General features: G+C 43.3%; 1 pseudogene; it reads right to left on the minus strand.

Annotated features, from left to right (window-relative positions):
- LOC146822226 (fucolectin pseudogene) overlaps positions 1–4,286 on the minus strand; it is a 132,364-nt pseudogene extending 128,078 nt beyond the window's left edge.
- Between the last annotated feature and the right edge of the window lie 1,714 nt (positions 4,287–6,000).

Genomic DNA, 6,000 nt, shown 5'->3' on the forward strand with positions numbered 1-6,000 from the left:
TAAAGAAACAGCTTCAGCTCCTACGTGCCAGGCAGTACGTCACTTTATTTTATATATAAAGTTTGATATTGGCGTGTAGCCTGTTTCCAAAAGCTCCCAATTCCAGCAGAGAAACGATCCCATGCAGGGCAGATGAACTGAGCCGGAATGGGAGCACGTCAGTCAGTGCTTAATTTGAACCGGTGGTTTCCGGTGTTCAGCAGCAGCACTTAACTATCAACACCAGTGCCTGTTGATGATTGAGATGGGGCTCATCAAAGTTGATGTATCGTTGTAAGTGATGGTGGTGCTTTTGTGAGGTCCTAACCTCTCGCAGCGCTTTTTAGATGCTGTTATATCTTGCTGGTGCTTTTATAGCGCTTTACAGCACTTGGACGGTTTTTAAGTGCCGAGGAATCAGGCGTGATGGGATGGGAACGACAAGCTCGCTTTGTGTGTCTCCAGAGTGCACAGAACAGAGAGGCTGCAATTTGAAGTGACTCCCACAGCCAAACACAAGCCCCAGTATAGAATGACTCCCCAGAGCTCAGTGCTGCGGGAGCCCCTCCCCTCCGCGACCCACCCTTCCCAGAGCAGCAACTGGAGGTGGCAAGTGGGCGAGTAGAATCCATAAGGTTTTGGGGGTGTCAATCTAGCTAGGTGAAGGTAGAGCTGCTGTGTGGCATTTCATTTGTATTGTACATTTGCTGTGCACAATGTCTAGGTGATAGCATTGTTGTCCCAATAGGTATTCCGTTGAAGAGCAGCAAACAGTGTGAACAGCCTCGGCTCACGAGTAAGACATCATTGTGTGTGAGAGACCAGTAACCATCCCTTACATCTACCTGAATAACTACAGTTTCTTGTGTCCGAGTGACTCCGAAAATCGAACCGCCCTTGACGAAGGTCACAGTTTTGGCATACAAGAGAAGTGAAACGCAAGGCACAGAACGATTTCTACACGAAGGGGTTGTGTAGCTCATCGCACACATTTGTTTTAGAACGAGAAGAATTAGTGAATTATTTGCAGTGCAAATGCTGAGCATGCACAATATTGCACTACAAGGAGTCAACCCTTCCCACAGGGCTGCTGCAGTTTGCTTAAACACAGGGCATGCATTTACAAGAGGATGGCACGGAATTCATTTTAGAACGTGTACTTTTATTTGGCCGAAACTGTGGCTCCAGGTACACATTATCCACATACCCAGAATGCACCTTTCACCGTCAGAAGTCGCGCCCTGTTCGACAGCGACATACATATCTCTGGCTTGCACCGCCCCACTGTGCCCCCTCTATTGGCACTCAGCTCCACATAGCACTTCCGTTCTACAAACATTGGGAGTTTGTCTTCTGTTCACAATCACTTACATCAAACGGACAGATTTTAAACCAACACCACCCCTTGCCTAGCAGCACGTGACAAGATTATGAGTGGGCGAACTTTATTTAGTCTATTGTACAGCTGTGCCCTCGAGGGTAAATAAACTAGTACCAGAAAAGGGTCTGAAATCAAACCCCTTATTAAGTCCAAGCCTTTCCTAAGACATATGTACGTCCTGATGAAAGCTTGCCCAAGACTGCCTTCCATCCATTGTTTACTGTTGCCATTGTGTTGTCCCTCAGCTTAGCCTGCTTTCTTTTTACTGTCTTTATTTGCTTTAGGCTCTCCAGCATGTTTGTGTACCTCCCGTGGAGTCGGTTTTCCAGCGGAAATACTCTGAGATGGACTTTTTTGTATGTACGCTGACCCAAGTTCTGTCAAGTTACCCAATCTGGTTGTAAATAGATTTATTTTAAAAGCTGTTGTAATTGATTTTAATTTTCAGGCTGTTAAGTTGTTGCTTCGCATTTGTTTTTTTCCGGCTGGCCTGTGTCACTGGTTCGAATGGAAGACTCATAACGCGGTCACTTTCACCCTTTTAAATAACAAACACGTCCTGAGTCCTTCTTTTCTCAGCGCACTGCTGACTCATCTACGGCTTGTTAGAGCTATATATATAAATGCAGTTACAATTACAGTACACCACATACAGCCACAACACTCAAAACAAAAATACATGGGTAAAAGACATTGCCATTTACAACGCCCATAGCCCCAACTCTCGCAAATGCGAGACCTATTGCATTGCAAATGCTTGTTTAGCTATGTTGTGATGTTTGCAGGTGATTGTCTTAGGGTGAACGGTTGGTGCTGCCAGTTCACCCATACCAAAGGTAAGTAAGTAACTTTGTGGCCTTTATGGGTAAGAGGTAGATATCATTGAAGCTGACTTTGGTGCTGCGTTGTACAGTATGCTGTAAATAACTTACAATGTGACACTAATGTGAGTGGGGTTGTAGTTACTGTTGGAGCTGCCAGGACACATTGGGGTAGATTTACAAACATTTTGCTCTTGGTTAGCGTGATTTTAACCAACATAAAAAAATGTCTTTTTCTAATTTACTTTCCAGTGCAAAAACGTGTTATGTGCTGGAAAGTAACCTGGAAGTAAAGTAAAGCAGCGCAAAGCACTGCTTTGTATTACTTAGCGCCAAGGGGGCATTACATGGGTGATACATGGGCCTTCCCATGCAACCAGACTTGCTTTTTGACACAAAACCCTACCAACAAAAAATAGTAGACAGGGTTTAGCGCCAAAAGTTAACTCTACTTTAAAGGAGTTGTTAAAAGAAGAAATGCTTTTATTTCTCCTTTCTTTTCTTACTTTGCATGTCTGCTGTATTGTGCAGCACACACAAAAAGTGGGAACATCCTTTAAACTTGTCTAGCCATAGCATTTTGCAGAGGAAGGGTACCCTTCCAGTACAAAACCTATGGTAGACTCAGGCACGCACCCTAGCAATATGGTGTTAAGGTGTGCACATGGCGCATGTCAGCAGAAATCAGCGCCGGCGCTAGGGAGAGGGTACGAGAGAGCCATATCTCTGTAGATATGGTGCTCTCCTGCTCCCTCCCTGTCATGCAATGCAGCGCAGCCTCTTTGGGTGCTGCAATGCAGCGTATCTTTTTGGAATTCCGGCCCTAGCTTTGCTAACACTAACTTTTTTTTGTGATGCTTGTTACATCTGTAAATTTTGAAATACATCTTAACTTGTGACTGATATATTTATTTCTATTTTGTTTTACAAAACACTACTTGCCTCTTTTCTTTCACTTCAGAGTATTTGATAGATGAGTGAATGGATACACAGATTGACAGGACTGATAAAGAGGTCACATCTCTTAGTCATCGACTATATTCTATGTTGAGATCACTTGAATGCAAGCTTGAGTATGTAATTCGTTGAAAGTTTTCTTTACTGCATGTAGCTAGATTCAGTTCACCCCTCTGTGCTGGAGACACACGCTGCATATCCCCTCGGAGCACAGCAGTGATTGTGTTGGCAATATGTATGGTGTTGAGGCCCACCATTGTCGAGGATGAATGGAGCGCGGCGTGAAATGTTGACAGTGTGTACATAGTAAATTAATGAGGCTAAGCGGGCGTTGATTGCACAGTACACATGGGCAAGAGCCTGTGATGTAATGGCCAGAGCATCAGACTTTTGAACTGAAGAACCAGGTTCGAGTCCCAGCATTAGCAGCAGCATTCTGTGATTCTGGGTAAATCACTTAGGGGCATATTTGCAAGTTTAATGGTGCTGCGCTGTCCTGTGTCAAAGGGAAAGAGCAAATATGCACAGTATTTATCCAATACAGCCCTTTTCTGTCCTTTTCGCTGCTGCCGTTTGATGGCACATTTGCACCATGGTGCCTCCTTTGCATGCAGGAAGGGGCCTCTTCCGGCACAAAAACAAATCTTTTTCCTCTTTCTTCGTGCTGCAGAATACAGCACATGTAGAAAGAGGAAAAACAAGGAGAAATAAAGATATTTCTCCTTGTTATGCTTCTCTTGGGGAGGCCTAAGATAATGGAGCTTTCCCAGGTTTACAAGTCCTTGTAAATCTTGGAATGCCTCAAAACACATGGGAGTTGCGTGGAAACACCCACCGAAAAGCCCATAGAAATCCTCGCTTGTGCAGAGTAAGGCACTGCAGTGACTTGTGCTTTGTTGCCTTACTTCAGATTGTTGAAGCTATTCAAAGCCACACAAAGTGGCTTTGAGTGGCGTCATAAATCTGACTTAGAGGCTTGCATCGTGCATGTACCACTGGTGCACATGTAAAGCACTATGATGCCCCTGAGTCAAGTTAGTACTATTAAAAACTGCAAGTACAAAATAAAATAATAAATACTTGCATTGGGCTTCATTTCACTGACCTGGATCTCCACCGAGGGTCCTGAAGGTGTGCAGAACTGACATCGGTCACTCTGTGGCCATTATTAACAGTGATCACAGCTCAGAGAGGGCAAGATAGAAGTCAGTTGGGATACAGTGGATACACTCATCACCATACGCCTTCAACCGTAAATACATGTGAGACTACTCTAAAAGAAATTAACTTCGTCCTCACAGAAAGGGCATGTCGAGGACAGAAGCCAACAAGGACCTGTAAGGAGTGAAGGGACCTAAAAAGGAAATGCCAAAAGGACCAATGTTGTACATGATCAGTTATCTTTATATTGTATTCTTTGTATGTAAAGTCTTTCTTTGCGTTCTCTCTTCCCATTCCTTCTAGAATACCTGTGTGTATTCTAGCGTGCTTTGATTACGCATTCAATACCTGTCAGTTGCTTGTCTGGTCAGCTTGTGAAGTGTTCGCTTAGCTGCTGTCTTAAATAAACGTAATTAATTTACCTAAAGAAGTCTTTAAGATGCCCGTTATTGCTTACAACAATTTTTTATCAAGCTGCTCGTTATTGCTTACAAAAATGTTGGCGATGATCTTGTGTGATAGTGCTGACCGGATGAGCTGTCGACAAGCTGATGAGATTTCAGTTGATTCCAGCTTGTCGTAGGCGCAGCCCAGCGATGAACACTTCAGACCATTTCTACGATAGTGGTCCATAAATTTGATGTACGCTATCATCAAATTGGTTGTTTCGGTGAGTCTTTCCTGTTTTGGAAGAAGACGAGTGTCCTGTTCCTGTGACGTCATTTCAAGAAACTGTGAGTTGCTTTTGCCAGTATTCAAGTCTGTGAGTGCGCACGTCATCACAGCACACAGCTCAGCCATTGTAAGACAATCATTTTTTTTTTGAGTCAGCGCTGCAGTCTGCAAGAACGTACGTCATCACGTTACGTGTTTAGGCCTGTCTATTACGGTGATGTAAAGTCATTCACATCACGGCTGGAAACCACTGTGTGAGTACTCAGGTGACACGCACACCACTAGAGTGTTCATTCTAGTTGTTTGTGTAAAATACACGCTCGGCGTCGGCGCAGTCACTGTTACGCGCACATCTGTAGCCTACAGAACCCCAGTGAGTAATACATTGTTCATTTATCTATTTAAATACCACATGGAATAGCGGTCAACGCGAAGTGACATGCACATCACAGGTATTTGCAACCTTTTCTTCAAACGTATTTTACACAGTGATGTGCACACCTACAAGATAAATTAACACTTGTGTTCCACATTTCACATTTTCATCATATAGCTCTAATTCTTTTGATTTATTTATAACATTTACAGTCATGTCTACCCAGAGTTTTGCTGTTGCTTTGCCTCCCCAATTTTTAAGTGAACCTAGCACCCCTTCTATACCTTGGGAAGACTGGATTGTTATTTTTGATAACTATCTGGATGCTTTGGATGGGCAAGAATGTTATGCAAAACGGAAAAAAGCTTTGTAATTGAGCTCATTGGGAAACGAAGGTCAATGTGTGTTCAGGTTTTCATCACAAGCATTACAAGCAAATGGATAACCAAATGCCAGACAACTATAAGGAAGCAAAATGTAGACTTGAAGTGAGATATGCAAAGGAGGAGAATCTGGTGATTAATCGCTATAAATTTTATACTCACCACAACGTAGTGAAGAGTCTATTGTTGCAAGACTGAGGGAATTCTCTGTTAAATGCAGTTTTTGGAGCTATGACGGACAAATTAAAAAGGGACCAGATAATTGTA

Source organism: Triturus cristatus, chromosome 6 (assembly GCF_964204655.1).
Source record: "Triturus cristatus chromosome 6, aTriCri1.1, whole genome shotgun sequence".
NCBI lineage: Eukaryota > Metazoa > Chordata > Amphibia > Caudata > Salamandridae > Triturus > Triturus cristatus.